At 56.3% G+C, this 20,513-nt stretch overlaps 1 protein-coding gene across 4 annotated transcripts in view; it reads left to right on the top strand.

Annotated features, from left to right (window-relative positions):
• ZFHX3 (zinc finger homeobox 3) overlaps positions 1 to 20,513 on the top strand; it is a 678,088-nt gene that overhangs the window by 505,989 nt on the left and 151,586 nt on the right. The window lies entirely within an intron of this gene.

Below are 20,513 nucleotides of genomic sequence, written 5' to 3'. Positions count from 1 at the left end.
CAGGGGGCGCGAGGGGTGGCCGGTGGGCCGGGGCCGCCACCTGCGCCGGCCCGGGGGGAGCTGGCCACCCCGCCAGCCGCGCTCTGCTCCCGTTTCCCCCTTTATTATGTAACAGAGCCCTTGGCAGCATTAAAAATTCAGCATTACAAGCTGATTGTAATGCTCCCTCATTAGGGAGCACTGTCTGGTCCGGCATTAAGCGCAAGACCGAGCGTGGCTTTTCGGCTGCAGCACGGGCAGAGGCTGGGGGGTGGCCGGGTGGGGGGCGGCTGCAGAACGGGGCGTCCCGGGCCCCCGCGGGCGGCAGCAGGGCCATGCCGGGCTCCCTGCCGGCCTGCAGCACTGGGCCCGGGGCTCCCGCTCTGCCCCCCCGGCCGAGGGCTCTCCTCCCGCGCCGGCCTCGGTGCGGGGACCCGGCTTCCCGAGCCGCCCTCCCACCCGGGTCCCGCTCCGCAGGCCGCCTTCGGCCAGAAACAAAAGCAAACAAAAGGCATATTAGAGGGGAGAGGAGCTCCGTGCCTGGACGCAGGGGTTGCTTTGCTGTATTTGTGTTTCCTCCCCCCCCTTTCCATTTTAAGCGCGGTCATTTCGGGAGGAGTGGGCAGCAGGAAGTTCGCTCGGGCCCCTCTCCCACGCGGCAGCGGTGCGGCTCGCAGCGGCGCGGGCCCTCGGCTGCGGGAGCCCCGTGCCGTACCCTCCCTCCCGCCCCGCGCTGCCTTTTGTTCCCGCAGGACCGAGCCAAGGTGCTGCTCGGGCGGGCGGCGGCGGCGCGGGCGGCCCCGCACGCCTGGCACATTCGCCTGGCCTTGTCGTGGCTGCTGTCAAACCAGGGCCCGGCGGCGGCCGCTTTGACAAAAGCAGAGGCGCGTGTCCTTCTTTCATCTCTCTGTTTTGACCCCCCGCCCCGGTTCCCGTCGGTGTCGTGCTGGAGGCCGGGAGCAGCGCAGAGGAGCAGATTTACTTCGGGCCTGGCCAGCAGTCGAACGGCTTCAGCGGGGCTCGCTGAATCCCAAAGTGAGGGACATATGGCTGGCTGCGTTAGCTTCCCCATTAACGCTTCCTTCCACTTTCCAAAATAACAACAGTAGTAATAATAATACTAGTAACAATGTTGCATGGAGAAACTGACAAATGACGACCGGCTTTTACCTCAACTTTATTCACACACTGTGCTCTGCTGGGGCTCGACTCCCTCGCGTGAGCGATTCGCCGCCGGTGTCAGACTCGCTCGTCTGCGGTGGGAGAGTTTCCAGCAACCATCTTCTCGTAGGTGCTGGCGGTGGCGGCGGCGGTGCGCGCACCGGCCCTGCTTGGTGCCGCAGCTGGAGGTGTGTTTGCGCTGGAGAGATCGCTGCGGTTTGGGAGGGTCGGGCTGGGAAGAGGCCGAGTGTTTCACGGCTCCCCGCTTCCCTTCACCGGAGCGCGGCCGAGGTTTGGCCTTTGTGTGGCTTCGGGGGCCACGTGCCGGCGGGCGCGTCTGGCCGCAGGAGAGGTGGGCCGCAAACAAAGCCAGGTGCCACCTGCTCCCCCCGGCCCGGCCACGTGCGGGACCCTCGCCCGCTTGCGGGGCCGTGCCTGTCCGACTGCTGGGGCTTCGGCCTGGGAGAGGCCCCTGGGGCTGGAGCGGGGCACCCGTGGGGGCTGTCCCCTACCGCTGCTTCTGCTTCCTCACGGTGGGGCGTCCCCCACGCCCCTCTGGGAGCCCCTGGGGGAGGCTGGCCCTGCTGGCCCTGGGGGAAGGCAGCAAGGGGAGATGGGAGAGAGGGGAGAGAGGAGCTCCCTCAGTGGGGAGCGGGGCTGCCCTTCCCTCCCGCCCTCCCTCGCCGGCCGAAATTTGGGCTGGGTGTCCAGCGCGTGGCAGCGCAGGAGCGACGGGGCTGTCGAGGGCTGTCGTGGCAGGAGAGTGGGAATCAAAACATCTGTGCGCAGGCCTGGGCGCTGCAGCCTCTAATGGTTTTGACGGAGCTGTTGTGGTCTGTTGTCTGGAAAATCTGCATTCTGCGCCGTGCCCGAGGGGGGCCGCGGCACCGCAGACCGTGGCGGTACCTAAATATAACCGCCTCGCTCTGTGGGGTGAGGTGAGGGCAGGAGGGAGCAGGGCCGCCCGTCCCGCCTCCTGCTTTGTCTCTGATCTGCGATTCATGCATTTTTGTTTGCTCCTGAGGTTGGGTTTGTGTGTAGGCAGGGATTGAAGAAATAGATGAATTCCAGCTAGTTTTTTTTTTTAAAAAAAAAAACAAACCCGAAACAAAAAATCCCCAAACCCCAGGGTGGATGAGTCGGGCTTCCCCTGCTGCCGGGGAGGTGGCGGTCCTCGCCGCTGGGTTGGGGATCCCACTGGACCGGGAAGCCTCAGCATGCTCCTGCCCCGTGCCACTGGTGGGGAGCAGGCCGCGCCGGCCTCCTCGTGTCGGTGTTTTTCCTTCCCGCCGTAGGTGCTGCGGGTCTTGCTCAGGTCCCACTGTGCTGGCGAGGAGCAAGTGCTTTCCAGCGCTTCCTCGTTGGCTCCACTGGACAGACGTGTCCATCTGTCGGTGCGGGAGGTGGGTGTTCATCTCCACAGCAACGCCGGCTGGAGAGCGGTGGTATTCTGCGTCAGGTGTGCGCTGTGTGTGTTTCCCGAGGCAGGCTGTAAACACAGCTTGAAGTTCATTCCCACCTGACATTATTTTTCGGTTGGGGTGTCGGGAAGGGAGGCCTGTGCCAGCAGCCGTGCAGGCCGCAGCTGACGGGCGGCTCCCGGCATGTCCTGGGAGCTGCTGAGGAGGGTCCCGGCTGCGTGGGGCCGAGCCCGGGCGACCAGCGAGGTGGAAGGACGGTGGGACGGTCTGGGTGCTGAGGAGCCCTGCCGCTGGCAGGCTGCAGCCACCCTGCTTTGCCCTTGAGTTTGCTGCTGGGAGAAAGACACTTAGCTGTTGATTGTAATTTCATTATGTCACAAGTGCCAAACATGCCTCTTGCTAATAAAAGGCAAAGCAGAGCAGCAATATCTCTTCCCCCCCCCCCAAAACAGACATTTCCCGGTATTTTGAATTGTGTGCTGCTTGTTGCTGGGGAGCAGAGGGATGCTGTCCCTGTAGTGCCCAGGGTTTTGGGTCTTAAATCTGGTGAGGGCTGAGCTGCGCGGGCTCCTTCGCTTGTTGGTGATGCTAGAGCAGACAATGTGCATGGCAGTTCTGGTAAAAGGTTTTCTCCCGTCCTCCCCCCGCCCGGTATCTGGGAAAGTGGAGCCTGCAGGGCCTGTAGCACGTTAGCTCTTAGTAAATGTTTAGTTTGATGGCCCAAGTGTGCCTGCTGGAGAGCTGGTCCCTCCTCGGGGAGGATGGGAACAGGCATGCTCTGGGAGCTGTTCCTGACCCCTCGGATCCCCAGCAGTGGCAGCAAAGCACCCTGCGCCCCGCCTTGCGTTGCCTCGGACTCGCCGCCACGCTTCCCTGGCCGGTGGTAGCCTAGCTCCAAAATGGCTCATTGGCTTGGTTCGGTAGCAGCAGTTTTAACCCTCCTTTCACCACACTGCCGCTGACTGTCTTGTGCAGACAGGCTGATGCTCACTGCAGAATTCAGAGCACGTACTTAAATGTTGATAGTAACATCACGATGATGTGCTTGATCCTGCTAGGTTGGATTGCTGGGTTTCCTGAATGGCTGTGACGTCTGGTGATGGGCTCGTAGGTTTTTGGTCTTTCCTTCTTGTTGTAATAGAGTTTAGTGAAGAAGGGGGAGGCGAGGGGGGTGCAGAGGCACAGCCAGCTGAGTTGCAGTCAGGTGCACCTTGTTTGGGATAATGCAGACTTGGGGATTCTTCACCAAGGTATTTTTGGTGAGATACAGTGTAATGGACGAACGTGCTAGCAGGCCTGGAGGTTAGTTCAGAAGAATGAGCAGGGGCAGTGCCTGAAGCACAGAGCTGCTTGGTGTCTTAGGCACGCATTTGTGAGTGGCGGGGTCTGCCAACCAGAGCTGCTCCTGCGGCATGGACACATTCAGGATTCAGGCTGTGCACACCAGCTTGTGCGTTTCACTTGTCCCTCTTGTGTTGCAGACCCTCGGACACCTCCAGAAGCGCAGCAGAAAGGCTGCCCCTGCAGCGCTGGGGTGCGCTGAGTTCCTGCAGTCTGTCTGTGGAGGTGACGCCACGAGGCCAGAGCTCTCCTTAGGTCTGCTCTGCTTGACAGTGTTAGATGTCAATGTGCAGCGGCGGGAGCTGGCCTCGGATGAGCTTCAGCGGTGTGCGGTGGCTGCTGGTGCTTCGGAGCCCACTGACAAGCGGTACCACCAGGCAGCATTGCCGGGGTGGTCTTTGCTCCCAGCCTGTCCCCTAGCCCGTCTGAGGTCGCTTTGTGCCCGCTGGCATGTGCGCGAGCGAAAGCCTGCTGAGCGGCCGTGGGCTGCCCGGAGGAGCGGAGCGCGGCTGGCCGCTGTCCTTGCGTGCGGTTCCCATCGGCAGCCCCTGACTGTGCCAGACAGAACTGTAGATGTCAGGCTTTGCACAGAAAGGAGAGCGAGGAGGGAGGGCGAGGGAGAGACAAGCTCGCAGCAGCGGGGCTGAGAGTTTCAAATTAACCTTCTGCTTTGTTGGTGTCTAATGCGAGGCGCCCCCGGCCCCCCAGCGTAACGCACGCTGCGGGCTGAGAGCCGGCGTGATTTACGTGCAGCTACGCGGGGGAGCGGGGCAGTGGCGGGCCGCTGGGGCTGAGCCGGCACCGGTGGGGCTGGGAGCGGGGCTCCCCTCCCCAGCAGTGCTGGTGACGAGGGGATGGCAGGAGCCCAGGGCGGCGTTGGGCTCAGCCGCTGGAGGCGAGGGCACCCGATGGGTCCCACCAGGCCTGGCAGGGCTCACCGTGTCCCCCAGCTTGCTGCAGTCAGTGCTTCCACCTCCGGTTTTGAGGAGTGGGAGCTCCGGCCTTTCCTCTGGGAGACAGGTCTGCAGCACCCCAGCATTTGCTCCTCGAAAGCTCCTTCAGACGTCAGAGCCTGAATTTCTCCTCTTTAATTTTTTCCTGTTAATTTTGTCCCTTTTAGTCTTACATAGTTCCTTCGCCAGTTCCTTTCTTCTTGCTGTTTTTCATCTTCTGTAGAGACAGTTAAAAGCAGCTTAACACTGTGAGCTTGTTTGGAAGTCAAAAGATCCATTTTAGCTCTGATGCTGACTTTGGGCAAGCCACCAAATGTTTGCCTCAGCTGGAGTATGAAATAGGATAATACATAGTTCTCATGCAGAGACTGTAAGTGGGGGTTAATTATGAAAAATCATAATGTGTCTTAAATTCCCAGAGCATTGTTACATCCTTAAATTTTGTTCTTTGTTACTTTCTCCATTCCTCCCCCCCCCGCCTTCCAGATAATTCACAGCTGTTACACTTTGTTCCCACTACTTTCTGGTACATAAATACCTTCTTATCCGGGGCTGCAGTGCTCTAGCCATGATTGCACTGCAGTCCTTAGAGAAGGGTGTCCGCTTCTCCTCTATCCACGTCGTAGGCAGAGCATTAATTCACGCTGTAGGCCTTGCTTGTTTTCCCAGCGCTTTGCATGTGCTGGGGAGTTCTGTTCTGGCACCTTGGAGAGGGGGGAGGCAGCTGGGGTAATGCGTTAGTAGTAAGGTGGCAGGCGTGAACCCAGCCGGGCCGCGGCCAGTGGCCGAGTGTCGTGCAGTAGCTGTGCGTCGCTGCGCGTCCAGGCGGCGCGGCAGGGTCCTGTTCCCCTGCCTCTGCACGGCTGCAGTTACCGCTTGCGTTGGTTGTAGGCCTTGCTCCGTGGGATCGCTGCGGGTGCCCAGCGCCCCGCTTCGGTTGACCGTTGTTGGGGTGGGGGAGGAGGGAAGAGGTGAATCTCCTTGTCTGAGCTGGGTTTTTCACTGGGGCAATGCGTGCGATGAGCGTCGGCCCTGCTGTGGGGTGGGGGTACCTGCCACGCGGGTGGGCTGGGGCAGCCGGGGAGCAGAGGAGTCAGCCAGAGCACCTTGGTACCTCCCGGCGGGTGGGCCCTGCTGGAGACCTGTGCTCCGGCACTGGAGAAACGAGGCTGGTTGGTCTCCATTTTGTAACATCTTTTCATCCTTCCTGGTTTTGCTGCCTTCTGGAACACAGAGCGCTGGCGTGGAGGAAGCCTGGTCATGTCGGCCAGGGTTTGTAGTCCTAAGAGAGTCCAAGTCTAAGCAGAGCCATGTATGAGGCTGTAGGCAGGTGTGTGTTTTGAACACCATCCTCAGGGTGAGCTCCTGTAGGCATCGCACTGATTCTGAAGCGCAGCTGGAGGGAGAGGCGGCATGGATGAGCGTGCCAGCATCTGGGTTGCATTACTGGCCAAGGAGTAAGGGCGGTGGAAGAGAAGTGTGCGGCGCCTCACGACGGGCTGATGCTGGAGGAGGACCGGGATGAGTTCTGTGGCAATACTGCACGGCTCGCAGAAGGGAGAAGAGGTCTGGCACCAGGCATTGCTGCTAGCCTGTGCCCTTTGCTTGCTGCACTGTTGTGTGGGGAGCAGGAGGTGCTGCGTGCTGGCACGGGATGCCCAGCCTCTGGGAGCATGGTCAACGCTTTGTGCCCCTCTGCTATTTCAGAAGCCAGTTACTTGGCCAATAGTGGTGTCTGTCTGAAGGAACTGCCACAGGTTTTTTCCCTGGTTGCCTTATTTTAACCAGCCTCTCCACTGTTTCCTCTTTATTTTGAGCGGTGTGGAAGTCCTGGAGGTTTGCATGAGATCCTGGGAATTCCCCAGGTGGCGGGTCTGGTGCCAGCGCAGCCCTGCGTGAAAAGCTCCCTTCATGGCGGGCTTGCAGTGGTTTCACCTGGAGCTGCAGATGTTTGAGCAATGGAGCCAAGCTCTGGAAGCGCCCGGGGGATTGCTCAGAGCTCGCTGTGGAGGAGGGTTGAGCTCTGCTCTGCACAGCGCTGGCTGGCTGGGGGGTGGCACAACTGCCTTCTCTTCGCTTGAAATCTCCCAGCTGTGCCCAGGGCTGCAGACCTGGTTGCCAGAAGCTCCCTGCAAGGTCTTCCTCTCGTTGGCAATGCTATGGGGGGTGTCCCACCAACCACTTCTCCATCGATGCTTCTCTGAGTAGCATCGCTTTGCGTCTCTGAAGTGATAGGCGCTCTTTCTTTGGAGCTGAGATTTCCTTCCACTTAGTCCAAGTGGTGCTGGGCTGTGAAACTCTCTGGTTACTTCAGGCAGGAGCTGGATGTTGGGGCTCTGGTTTTTGCTCCTTCAGCCATCTTTTTCTCAGCCTCTTGCTTCTGGGTGCAAAGCCCGTGAAGTGCAAAGCAACGATTAGCGAGATGCTTTTGATGAGATTTGGCAAGAAGCACTGGGCATCCTCTGGAGATTGTGGATTACGCGCTGTCCCTGTCACTGGTCTTCGGTGTGATAGAGCTGTCTGCTGAGCTCTGTCCTCTGCTGAAAGCACGGCTGGGCCTCTTCTGGTGTGCCAAGGCAGGGACAGTGCAGCGACACAGTCTGCTGAGCTGCTGAGGCCAAACGAGAAGTACCCAAGTGTGGTTTATTACAGAAAGCAGAGCGCACGAGCCAACCAGCTCCCTCCCTACTGCCCACCCTGGTCCATGTAGGAGGAGCTGGGTGCCTTGCAGAGCTTTGCAGAGGATTTGGACCTTCAGAGGTTTAGGTACCACCTATATAGAAGCAAACTGCCCAGCAGGATGTTTGGGAGCAAAGTTCTCATCTGCTGCTGAATTCGTTCTGTGCCTTCTCCAGCTGGAGCTGGTGAGGGTGGTGGGAGTGGGGAGGGAGGCTGTGGGTGTACCACCGCCGAGGGCTCCGTGGGTCGTGCTGGTCGGGCCCCCACTGAAGTTCGCCGCCGCTGGGCCTAGGAGAACGTGGGTGGAGGGCGTCAGATAGAGCCTTGGGTTTTTTACTACTGATGGTGCCCAGTGGGAGTTCTGCATTTTAAAATTCAAAAAAAGATGGGGAAACAAAAAAAAACCCTACAGCCTTCCATTTAAACGTAGCATGCCAAGAGGTAAAACATGGTGTTTTTGTTACAATTTTCCCTATTCAAAATACTGGGGGTATTAAAAGCCGTGTGTCTTGTTGGAGGCCTTGCTGGATTATGGGGCAGGAACGGGTGCTTTCCCAACTTCTATTTTGATTTATCTTTCTGAAGACTCCCACTCTCTTTGTGAGCGCTGTTACCTGGATGTTGAACGGTTCGGTCCCTGCAGACGTCACGGAGCGATGCTCTTGGCTGTGCCTAAGCTGATGGCTCCTTGGGAAAGGAGGGACGGGGGTTCTGGAGTCAGCCCTCTGATGGCAAAACGGGTGAGGGGAGGGTGCGATTTGGGAAGGGGCAGCCTTCCTCCCACTGCTGCTCCACAGGTCACCTCAGAGGACGTGACGGGCACAGCGTGAGAACCCCGGGGCGGTGTTTAGCTGCAAAGATGATGTTTGTAACTGCTTTTAGGGACTGCTCCTGCCTTCCTGGCAAGTAGAAATAAAGGAGGACTGAGAGTCTTATGGAACAGACTGTTTACAAAAGGAGAAGATAATGATAAAATAAGGCTTCTTTTGGTAGAAACAGCTAATTCAGAGTGCAGCAGAAAGGATAGAGGGTTTGCTCTTCAGTGTTTTCATTGTACCTTGAGTATAAAAGTGTGGTGGGGTTTTTTTTGGTGCGCATGTTTTGGTTGTTGTTGGTTTTTTTTAAGGTTCCTTCTTCCTTGTGTGAGCCTCTCGCACAGCAGAGGAAGAGAAACACTTAAAAATAGAGCATGTGTTTTCCTAAAATGAGATTGCTGTGGCATGTTTAGGACTTGAAACTGTGTGACTTTGAAGTTGACTTCATTTCACGCTGGTGATATCCTTTAAACTGTCTTGAGTAAACAATGCAATTCGGCTCTAAAAAGTGTCTTGTAAAAAGCTGTGCTTGGTTTCTGATTGTGTTTCAAAGATTTTCATAACAAATACCCTCTACTTACCAGTGACCCTTCCTACTTAGAAAAGTTTGCATTGATTTATTATTATTTTTTCAAAGGATTTACTTACACATTAGAATGCCCTGTGGACATTATTTTCAGTTCAAGAACGGTTTTAGTTTAGCTTAATTGAATTGGAAACAGTTATACGCCATACCGAAGCTAGTTGATTTTGAACCAAAACAAGAATGTCCACGAGCAGGTTTACATCGTGGTGAGCAAATCGCGCTGCGTTCGCATGCCGTGTGTTGAATTTCTGTTGTTTACTGCTGTATACGGACTCTGGGCGAGCGAATCTCCGGGAGGGCTCGGCGCTGCCTGTGGTGCTACGCAGGGATAAGGGGAGTCGGGAGCAGGAGGGGTGTTGCAGAGGCCGTCGTTTTGCACGCGCTTGAAGCTGACACAGCTGCTAAGGGCAGCCTTGCCTTGGATGCTTTTTGCTGGTACAGAGCTTTGGTGCAGTGGCATGGGGAAGTGGTTTAGGGAAGGGACCTGGGTTAGAAAAACTGCGCCAAAGGAGGGGGGGAAAAAAGCTTCCTCAAAATCATTTTGTTGTTGTTTTGCCAGCTTCCCTTTAATTTGAAAAAAAGGTGTGATACAGTGTGGTGCTGCAGAAATTACTGTGCTGAAGCAGCAAGGGGAGAGCGCAGGCAGGAGTGAGTGCCCTTCATCCCGAAGGGAGTGATGGCAGGAGGATCACTTGTTTTGCTACCGTGCTAGCTTAAAGCGTGTGTTGAACTGGGGCCTAAGTGTGCATTTGGTGTGCGGCTGCTGTAGAGGAAGGCACTGCTTTTAGTGATTGATTGATTTATTTTTATCAGTATTTTCTCCTCCTTTTGGGAGTACAGTATGGTTAAACTTAAAGGATCCCTGTGCAGCCTTCCTGGACTGGCTGTGCAGCAGCTTTGTTCTCCTGCTGTGGAAGGAGGAGCTGGTCCCTGCAGTGTCCTGGGTTCCTTCCGAGTGTCCTTACCGTTTTGGGAGCCCTGGCACGGGGAGCTGGTGCTTCTGCTTGGGGCTGAGGGTGGGAACTGCCGAACCCCGGCACGAGCAGCCGGGGCTGTTTGCAGGCTGGGGCCTCGTCCCCTGGCACTGCAGGTGCTGTGCCTGCGTGGTTCCAGGCTCCGCTGTGGTTTTGTGCCCTGGTGATTTCTGCCACTGTACCCCCCATGCCTGCTGGGGCAGGCACATGGAGCGACTGTTTAGCTTGGTTTGCTTATGTTTGTATATTCACCTGCTTAAATAAATAAATGAATAAATGTCTTTGCTTCCCCCTGGTCCTCTGCAGCAGCGCTGGCCCGTGTTATTCTGAAGGAGCTGTCTCCTGCTCTCCAAGAGGTTCATACATACCCTGGGTATCTCCATCTCCTCTCTCCTGTCCTTTATTTAGTGTTCTTTGCAGTTCTAAAACAAATATTTGCTGCAGGTTTTAAAACTGATTTTGTTTTTGTTTAAGCAAGTGCATAATAACATTTAGAAGGACTCTTTCGTGTCTCTGCTAACATTGTAAGGGTCTGGAATGTAACTGGCGGTAGCGGAGGGGATGGTGGGGGGCTGCACAGGCCGCCGGCGAGGGCGAGGGCTGGCTGAGCACACCCAGACTACTTTTCCCTGATGGCGGGTTGTACTGGGGTTGGTTTTTGCTCCTGGACGTCAGCTGTGTTTGCATAGTATTCTTGTGTTTGTAAGCCAAGCGTGTTTAGCCTCCGTCCACGGCAAGGTGCGTTCGGTCTGTATATCCGTGTCGGAGCGCCGGGGGCTCCGCTCGAGGCCCCTGCCTGCGTGCCGGGCCACTGGCCTGCACCGCGCCGGCACGGTGCGTGCGCTCGGCCGTGTTCCTCGCCGCTTGTGCCAGCGTGGCGGTGGAGGTGAGACCGTCAGGACCACTGCCCCTTCTCCGCTGTCTGAGTGAAGTGTGGATTTGTTATCGGCTCAGAGCTGAGCTGGTGCGATAAGGCCGACCCAAGTGCGAAAACTTTGCCAGGTCTGTTGAAACGTTTCGGATGGGAGTGAAGCGCTGACGTGTGCGCGGTGCTGTGTCACCGCTCCTTCGGCTGGCGCCGGTTGTCCGGGTAGGGTGTCACACTCGGTTACCTCCATCAGTTGCTATAGTGATTTAGCTGCATCGGCACAACCTTTCGCTCAGTTTCCCATTGCTTCAGAAGCCTTCTCCTCCAACAGTTATGGACATCTTTGTACAGGTGCCCGTTTTCCTGGTTGTTAAAGAGCGATTCCTGTATGGAGCCCCCAGATCCTGATTGTTTCTACAGACTGATGATTTCTTAGTGGTTTATTCTGTACAAGCTCATTAGTGAAGAAAAACTTAATATACCAGAGTGAAAATGTGAGCTTAACAACTGGCCTCCAGGTCAGGACACCTAGAAGTGATTACTCCTGCAAACACACACTCGAGAGCTTGAGCAAGAAGGATGGTTTCTAATTCAGATGACGCAGGACATGAGAATGGGAATTGCTGTTGGAAGCTGTCGTGATTTCTCTGATAACATCTGTTTTGAAACTTTGCATTTAGGGGAAGAAAATCTAGTCTAGAATATTTCAACTTTAATACTCTTTCAGAACAGTTCAGTTATGTATTATCTGTTGTGGTGGGGAAGCTCATCCTTTCTATCTTGCTTGATCGGTCAAACTTGGCTCCTGTTTAGATGTGTCATGCTGCAGCCTCTCTAAGAAACCAGGCATGCTCACTGCCTGCAGATAAGGAGGTAATGCCTTTCTAAACTCTGTTCTGAAAATGCCTGCCTGGGTGTAGTTTAATGAACGTTTCCCATTTACAGAGGGCTTCGTGTATCTCGTGGGGGAGAGGCGGGCAGCTCCAGGACAGTCTGCAGAGTCAGGGCTGTGTCGGTTTGCTTTCTACCAGAGCTGACAGTCTGTGCTCAGAGTTGCAGTGACGAGAAACTTGCATTTAATAAAAGTCACTGTGGAAGGGTTCTTGGGATCTTGCCAGGGAGAGTTTCCTGTTTAAAATTAGAAAGTAGATTTTTTTTTTTTTTTTAAAAAAAAGCCTTGATGTAAACTGGTAATTGCTAGAGTTTTCTTTTAAATCCTAAGATGCCAGTTGGGGGAGGGGGGGGAACAAGCAGAACCCCAAAACAGTGGAATTGCATATTTTGGCTTTTTCTGAGAGGAAAAACAGTAAATTTTGTGTACAATTGAGTCTTCTTCTCCATGGTAATAAGTGACTCATTAGGCAAATGCAAAGTGTGCAAATGCAAAGAGGTCTGGTTCTGTCCCGGGGAGGGTCGGAGCTGGTTGGGCTGCGCCGCTGAGCGCACCTGCAGCCTCTGCTGATGCCAGAGAAGGTGCCAAAAATCTCAGCAGCGAGGAGGCAAGCTCAGATGAAATACAGTGTGGTAAAGGAACTGCTCTGGTTCTGGCTTTTGGAAGGGTGAACTTGCTGAACTGCAGTAATAGCCCTGGATTTTGTTCTGTTCAGGTTGTTTTTACCGCTTCTGGCTTTTGGGGATGTTCTTTTGGCACATCAGGTCTGTGATTTGTTATTTACGACGCGTGCCGCCTTCTGCATCCGCCCCGGAGGGAGCGCTCCGAGGTGAAGGCTCCTGTGGCTGCATGGTGTCTGGGGGAGTCAAACTCTGAATCTCTGGGCTCTCCTAAGCCCTCACCCCTTCCGCTTGCCCCTGTGCCGCACCAAGCCGGGCCGCAGCAGCTGGACCCAGCAGACGCGAGCCAGGCGCTTCACCCACGGCCTGTCTGTGGGTGGTGGGTGCCCAGGGACCTGCGACGGCCGCCGCAGCGGGAGGGGAGAGGGGGGTGCTGGGCGGCTGCCGCGACCCCCGGTACTCGATGGGGCATCGCCGTTGCTGCTGCGAGGCTCGCGCTCCCCCGGCCGCGGCGCCCGCTCTGCCCTCGTCCCGGGCGAGGAGGAGCGCGGCTGCCGTGGCGGGGAGCCGCCGCTTCGGGTTTTCCCTCACCAGCCCTTATTTTGCTCCTGAGTGGGACTGGAGGATTTATCCCATTCCTTTGTTTCGTATGGAGGGAAACCTTATCCCCGTGGCTTCTGTTGCTGCTGGTAGCAGGAGTGTTTGCGGAGATAAGGCCCCTTTCCCCGTGCTCCCCCAGGAGCGGCTGGCAGCCTGCCTCTGCTCGGCGACCCACCCGGGCTGTCCGGGCTGCATCCCTGTATGCTAATGGCCTGGCTTGTCCTGGCTTGTTTGTAATGATTTGTGGCTGCATTTATATGCAAATTCTAACAACTTGCTGCTGAGTTAATTAGCGTTTTTTCTCTTTGCTTCCTGGAGCTTTAGCAAAAGCTCTTTATTCGCCCCATTTCGTTGTCTGACCTGCCCCACTCACTGCCCGTCAGCACCCTGCTGCCTGCTCCCGGGGTGCCGGGTCCCCGCTGCGTGGGCGATGCCAAGGTGCAGGAGGGACGGTCGCTGGGCGCCGTGCAGGAGCAGCACGCCTGTGGCAGATGGGCTGTGCTCTGCCCTGGGTTTCCTTTGCAGAGTTCAGGCCCCCGTTGCATGAACTGGCCGGAGACCATCGTGACCTTGGGGAAAGCTGTCTGTTCTGTGTGCTGTCGAGAGCGGGTCAGGGCGGTTGCCGTAGGTGGATGCCTTGGGCATCTGGGTGAGCCTTCTGCTGCCTGGCCCTGGTAGTTGCTGCTCTGTGGAGGAGGAGAAGCAAACTAACTTTTTATGTCCTGGAAATGTGGAGTGTTTGCTTTCTAATGTCGAGATTGAGGGCGTTAGATGCAATCAGATGAATGATTCTCACCAGACGAGAGGCTCCGAGGGCCTGTCTGGTGACCTGGACATGACAAGGATGGAGTGGGAATTGCTGGCCTTTGACATCAGCTGAGAGTTTGATTTTTGCTTTTGCGGAGGGGAAGGCAGGCATTTCCTCTTCCCGGGATCGGCGTCTTTGTGTCCTCAGTTGGGCTCGACGATGTTACTCGTTTTGATCTCTCATTCCATCTTATTTTTGTGGTCCCTGCAGGTGTTTGCTTTTGCCAGAGCTGCAAGAGTTGCAGGGTGGAGAAGTCACTTGCCTTGCTTTGGGGCAGAGGCAGAAGGCGGGGGCTGCAGTAGGGGATCCCGGCACTGCCGGGCAGGAGCAGCTCCGGGTGCCACGGCGGTGCCCGGGCTCTGGTCCCCAGCTGCTGTTAGAAGCCCCGGCAGTTCTGCAGCGTCTCGCACTATCACCGCTCTGTGCTCTGCGTGCTTGTCCCACCCTTCCTCCTTTCTGCCCTCGAGCCAAGGCTTTTTCACAGTTACTGACTCAGAACTTTTTTTTTTTTTTTTTTAAGCCGTTGTTTTTGCCCTGGAAGGTAGGGCCGTGTCTTCTCAGCTGTGGGGGCAGAGCAGAGGAGCCTGAGCCTGCTGCAGCCCTTGATCCCTGCTAGGGCTCCCACCGCTTGCCCTGCGTGGGTGGAGGAAGGGAGCCGCACCGCACAGCCCTCCCTCGGGGCCGGGTAGGTCTCCATGGGCTCTGTGCACTGGGAGCCTGCGTACAAGTCCCTTGGGTGGCTTGAGCTAGGGACTCACTGTCCTGGGTAAGAGCAGTGCTCGTCTGAAATGCCAGCAAGTGTTTGGGGCGGGGGGGCCCTTCTCAGGAGAGGTGGTGAGATGCTGAGGTGCCACCTGGCTCGTCGGAAGGAAGCAACTTAGAGTCTGAGGCCAGGGGCTGGCAAGTCCCAGGTGGGAACTGGTAACCCTTTGCCCCTAGATTGTCACCCCACTCCACCTTGCTCATACTTAGAGCCTTGGTGCCCAGTTGCATGATGGTGGAGTGGTGAATTTGGGGTGGAACGGAATAACTTCTGCAGCGTTGCATCCGGGTGGAAGAGGGGTTGTACTCAAGTTAGTACGGAGCTCCACATCCTGACATGAAAGCAGCTAGAAGTGGTAGCTAGCTGGTCAAGAGGTTTTTAGGCACTTCTGGAGCCCTGCTTGCTGCATATTTTCACTGTCACCTGATGGCTAGTGAAATGGAGGGGGTCTGGAGTATTTTATTTTGGTTTCCTACTCCAGTGCTTCTCTGAGTTGAAGAAGCTCTTCTTGTACCCAGTGGTGTTTGTCACTGTTGGATTTTAGACCCAGAAGATGCATTTTCCCTTTCTTTTACTCTTCCGTTTCACATCCTGCAAGACAAAGGGACGTGGGGTTGCAGACCTGTCCTGCTGCCATACTGAATAACATGGTTTTGATTAATCCAAGGGGAGAAAAGTCAGTTTCTCATAGCAACCCTGACGATTAAAGCTCCAGGAGAGGCAATTATTCCTGGTGTATGAAACTGTCCCACCACACTTGTCACGGGTGGTTTCCATCCACTGGCAAGTCGCCACTGCTGTTCGTAGTGGCAGTCGGGGTGGGGGGGGGTGACAGGCAGATGCCTTCCTCTGTCCCCCGCCCTGGCTTTCTGCTTCTAGACTTTTCTGTGCAGAAGAGGGTCCTCCTGTGGGAGGATTAGCGTGAGGATGTGAGTAGTGCAAGTGCTGCGCTCCAGGACGGGGTCTCTGCCGGCCGGCAGGGGAGCTGGCAGTGTCCCCTGTCCCGCAGGCCTCGGGCAGGGTTTGCGGGGAGTGGGCTGGGGCAGCGCCCACCCGCCCGGAGCTTTGCAGGAGGAGCCCGGCGCCCCACTCCCCCACCGCCCCAGCCACCTGCCTCCGTCCTTCCCCTGTGCTGCCTTTGGTACTCGCAGGGCCCTGTGTGGAGGTGTTTTGGATATGGAATAATAAAAGCAGAAGCTTTTTACTGGAGGCCTCTAACCTCTGTGCTAGAGCTCGGTGTGGCTGCAGCGTGGCACCGCACGGCCCGTTGGTGCCAGCGCTGGTTTGCGAGCTGGGGTGTGCAAGTGCCAGGTGGGGGGGGAGTTGCTGGCCTGGGCTGGGTCTCCTGTGGCCTTGGGGGGTTTCCACAACGATGGAGAAGGCATCCTTTAATCTCAGTCATAGACAAGTTTTCCCTTAAAAGTTGAGAGAGAGATTTTGTGCCTCTGAGCATCCATAACCAATGCTGAAGTTGCTTATTCCAGACCTTATTGGTGCTCCCCGCCATTCCTCCCCTGCCTCCCTTCCCAGGGCTTTCCCGTCTTTGATCTCTCCTTCCTGGTTAACTTGCTCAAGACTTGCTCAAAGCGCTTGGTTTGGGTGCAGGCTCTGGCAGCTGATGGAAGCCGTGCCGGGGGTAGGTGCCTGCTGGCGTGCCCCACGCAGGGGTCAAGGTTGCTCGCGGGGCTGCAGTGCGTGGGTCCATGTCCTTGCCGTGGGCTCCCGGGGATGCTGGGGTTCACCTGGAGAGGTGCACCAGCGCTGCCCGAGCTCTGCTCAGAAAGGTGAAATTTTGGAGACGGTGGGGACAGAGGCTTCCGTGTCGGTAGGAGACGGGCTGAGCGCTGTCAGTACCTCTCCCCACAGGAGAGGCGGTACGTGGGGGCTTTGATCTGAGTGGCACTCGCGCCTGGGCAGAGTGGATATGTGACTTGCCCCATGTCACCCCAGGGAACAGAGTTTAGATTCTGTCACTATAACCAGATTCCTCTTTCGTTTTTCCTTCCCAAAATACTTTCCTGTTGGAGGAAAGCCCTAAATACCTGTTTACCTTAATGAGCAGCTGAACATCTCAAACTTCTCCCCAGAGAAGCAGGTAATGCGCTTCCCTGAGCAGCAGCTTTGAACATCAGCAGTGAAGGGGATGGCGTCTTTATAAGCATTGGCTGGAAATGTTGAATTCATGCTCTGGGTTGCAGTGGCCTTGTTTAACTCAGCCGTGAGAGCCTGCTGCGAAGCCTGCAGTGAAAGGTCTAGTTTTTCCTCCAGGGTAGGACTGCCGTGAGGTTTTCTTTGACGCTGACTTCTCAGGACCTCCCAGCTAAGTTAAAGTTGGGACAAGCAGGCTGAGTCACTAGCGCTCTTGAAACGCGAGTTGCCCCTTGGCATTGTCTCCCCCGGCGGAGCCGTGGGCAGAGGGGCGGTCTGCACAGCCAGGCAGCGCCAGCAGCTTTTCAGGGCTTTGCTGCACCTCGCAGGCCGGGCTGCTGGGTGCCAGGGGCGCCGGGGTCCGCGCAGCCGGGGTCAGGGATGCCATGGCCCATGCTGCTGCGTGGCCGGAGCGGAGTGGAGCGGACTCCGGCGCCTGGTCCCCGCTGGGGCCAGGCTGGGCTCCAGCTGCCCGACCCTGGGTGAAAAGTTCAAATCTGCATTTAAAAGGAGGAGAGCCATTAAGCAGTAGGGATGTCTCCAATCTAGTTAAAACTTTTTTATTTACAGCTGAGCTGGTCTCCCTGGAAGAGGGAGCTGAGCCCGGGTGTGCTGCCCGGGAGCCTCGGCCGCGGTGGGACGCAGGGCTGGGCGGGTGGGCTGGGGTGCGATGCAGAGCTGGGGCTGGCCCGGGTCAGAGGTCCCAGAGCTGTGTGCTCCCAGCCGTGCACAGAGCTCTGCGGAGGCCCTGGGGTAGCACCCGGCAGCTTTCGTTTGGTTACAGGAATGCTCAACGTAGATAGTGCAACTCCCCTCCTTGTGGCATCAGGCTACCTCTTACAGACTGGAGTGGCCTGGATGGAGACGAGGGCCCCAGGGTGGATGGAGAAGAGATGGGCTTTCAGGCCGTTTGGGCTCTGTCCTGGTGCTAAGGAGGAGGTGTGTAGCCTGCTGGGAGCAAGGGCTGCTGCTCCGGCTCCAGGACCCTGCCTGCGGCTCCACCTCGCCGTGGGGAGATGGTTTGGTGACGCCAGGTTGGGGTGAGGTGGGGAAAGCAAGGGGTCGGCGGGGGCCTGCACGTGCTCGCCTCGTCTGCTTTAGTGCTTCAGCAAGGAGGCGGCGTGGGACGTCCCCTGCCCGCTGCCGATGGAGCTCCTTGTCGAAGGCGGCACAAGCGTGGTCTCGTATTTGAGCTGTTACGAGGTCATTGCTGTCTGCGTTTTGAGAGGGGCGTCTCGTGGTGCTGCGACCGCGGCGGGGGGAGCTGGGCCACGGCTGGGAGGTCGAACTCGCAGAATTCCCAGAGCCACCCCCGGCCTGGCGAGGGGCGGCTGTCCTGCCGTACGGCTGTCCCTGCCGGGGCACCCCACGGAGGGGCAGACCCGCCGCACAGCAGGACATGGATTAAGCAGATGGGGTTCGGGGCGGGTGTGAGGTCGGGTTGTGTACCCCCTGCTCTCCCCCCTGCACCCCTCGGAACAGGTCCATCCCGCTGTCAGACAGCAGCAGGTTTGCTGCACGCCTGCTACAGGGAAAGGAGATGGTCCGTGTGCTTGGAACCCTTCATTTGGGGAGTGGGAAATTAGGCTTGGGAGACAAACCTCCCCCTTTCTCATGTTCTGTGTAAGTGCAGAAACGCTGATTGTTCTGAAATCCTTGTGAGCAGATGCCCAATGCTGCAGTGGGCTTTTCACTTCATAAAGCTAAGACCTTATAGGAAACAGAGATCAGCCTGGGTAGGGTCCAGGCAGGAGGGCCTGAATTTAGGATCTTGTGGTGTGAAGTATGGGGTTTTCTTGTTCCGTTTGGCTGGTAGGACTCTGTCTGTCCTAGTGTCTCTCAGTGCAGAGGTCTGAGGTGAGAAGTGACTTGAAAAGGCTGCGTGGCGTGTGAGGAAGCAAGTTAGCTCTTAATCATATCATATATTAGCCTCCTTTGCAGTAGATACATCTGCTGTAAAATGCTTAGTGCTGAGAGCCTGATTGGGCAGCCCATGCTAAGTGTTCAAACTCCTGCTGCCTTTTTTCTTCAAACAATATCTTCTGGCTTCCAGATTTCTGATAAATTGATAAGAGGAATTGCGTGAGTCAATAGAGTTGTAGACACTTTGCCAATATAACCCTAGCGCTATTGATCTGCCAGTAAATTAAAGTCTTACTTAGAGGCTGCCGATATTTCTAATCTCCTGCCTCACCAATTACAACCTGGGAAAGACAGCGGAAGGGAGACGAGGCTGCAGAGGTTTTTCGCAGTGAGCCAGGCTGCAGCGTGGCAGCCGGAGCCCGTGGGGCAGAGGGGGCTCCGGGAGCGGCTTCTGGGGCGCAGTGAGGCGGTTACATGTCTGGGAGTCCTGCAGAAGGGTTCCTCCGGGTCAGGGTTTATCCTGCCGCAGTTCCCAGGGCATAGCCTTGACTGCTGGAGGATGGAGGCGGTTTAGAGGGGCAGCCAAGGCCATGTCCCTGGGCTGCATCTGGCCGTAGCTGGATGCTCTGCCCCCAGCCCTCTCTCGGCACAGGGCGGCTGATGCCGTAAGCTCCCGATGCCGTCGGGGTCATGGCCCTACAGAAGGGACTCGCGGGTCCCTGCGGCAGAGACGGGCAGGTCTGAAGGGATGCTTGCTGGAAGAGGAGGGACGCAGGGAACCCCGCTGTCCTGCAGCTCTGGCCCCGCTGCCTTCCCTGGGCTGTGCCCCCTCGGCTGCCTGTTTGAGGCTGGGGACCCGAGCGGGCTTTCAGCCATCCGAGAGGGAGGATGGATCAGAGAGCTCCCGCGGGGGCTCCCAGTTCTGGCGAGGTTTCAGCAGATCCTTGCCCGATAAGCCCCTTTCAAGTCTCATTTACGTTTGAAAGTCCGTAGTTAGCTTTGGGAAGAAATCTCCAGATAAATGCTGTGTTCTTTCTAATACCCCAGAGCGAAAATCAATGGAAGGGATAATTCCTTCCCTTGTCCTACACAGACTTTCATGTGTTTCTACCTCCAGCAGCACCTTTTAAATAAAGGAAAAAAAAGCCCTCCCCTTGCTACTTTGCCTCTTGGGGCACAGCCCAGGCTCCTGCAGTGTGGTCAGTCGGAGCAGTGTGGTCAGTCGGAGCAGTGTGGTCAGTCGGAGCAGTGTGGTCAGTCGGAGCAGTGTGGTCAGTCGGAGGGTTTCCATCAACCCCATTGCTTCAATTCGGGCTGTTATTGGTGGGGAGTGGCCCCAAGCACAGCATCCTGCTGGGTTTGCAGGCTCGAAGCAGAGATGTTTCCAGGAGTTCACGTACGGAGCAGTTAGGTAGCTAGAAGAGCAGAGGACCAGGGACTTGTGGTGAAGGGTTTTTTTAAAAAATAAAATTTAAAAAAATTCCTCCTTTTGTTAAATCCAGTGGAGTGAAGGTACTCGCTGTTATAGAACTGCTGGGCAGGTGAAGATGTGCCCAGAGTATTATAATTTTTTCTATCCTAGGCTTGTGCAGAGTCCTCTGGGCAGTGACGTCTCTTCTGCTGGGCATCCGGCAGCGTCTGTTTCGAGGCAGATCCAGTTTCCAGAAGTACCTTGGTAGGAATTAGTAGCTGAGACTGGTACGAGACGGCTCCTTCAGACTGCCCTGGAACATGCTTATGTCTAAAAGACATATCCTCCAGAAATTAAGTTGTTTATCTGGCCACCTCTGTGCTAGCTGTACTGAATTGTATTTTCCCTGATGTTGTGAAGTTATCGTATAGGATGTACAGTAAAAGTTGTAACTGTTCCAAGCACTGCTGTTTTGGCAGGGACTTGCTGAGTCTCATGATCCATCCATAATGGAGTGGAGATGCTGAGCTGCAGCAGGATATATTTACACCAAAAGCCTTTCGTGGAGGAAGCATCTGAGCAGTTGAACTGTCTGCCTGCCTTCTTTACATTTCTGGTAGCTCAGCATACA

The sequence above is a fragment of the Phalacrocorax aristotelis genome, chromosome 8, assembly GCF_949628215.1.
Source record: "Phalacrocorax aristotelis chromosome 8, bGulAri2.1, whole genome shotgun sequence".
Classification (NCBI taxonomy): Eukaryota; Metazoa; Chordata; class Aves; order Suliformes; family Phalacrocoracidae; genus Phalacrocorax; species Phalacrocorax aristotelis.
Note: the sequence above shows the minus strand (reverse complement) of the source record. Positions and strands in the feature narration are given on the sequence as shown.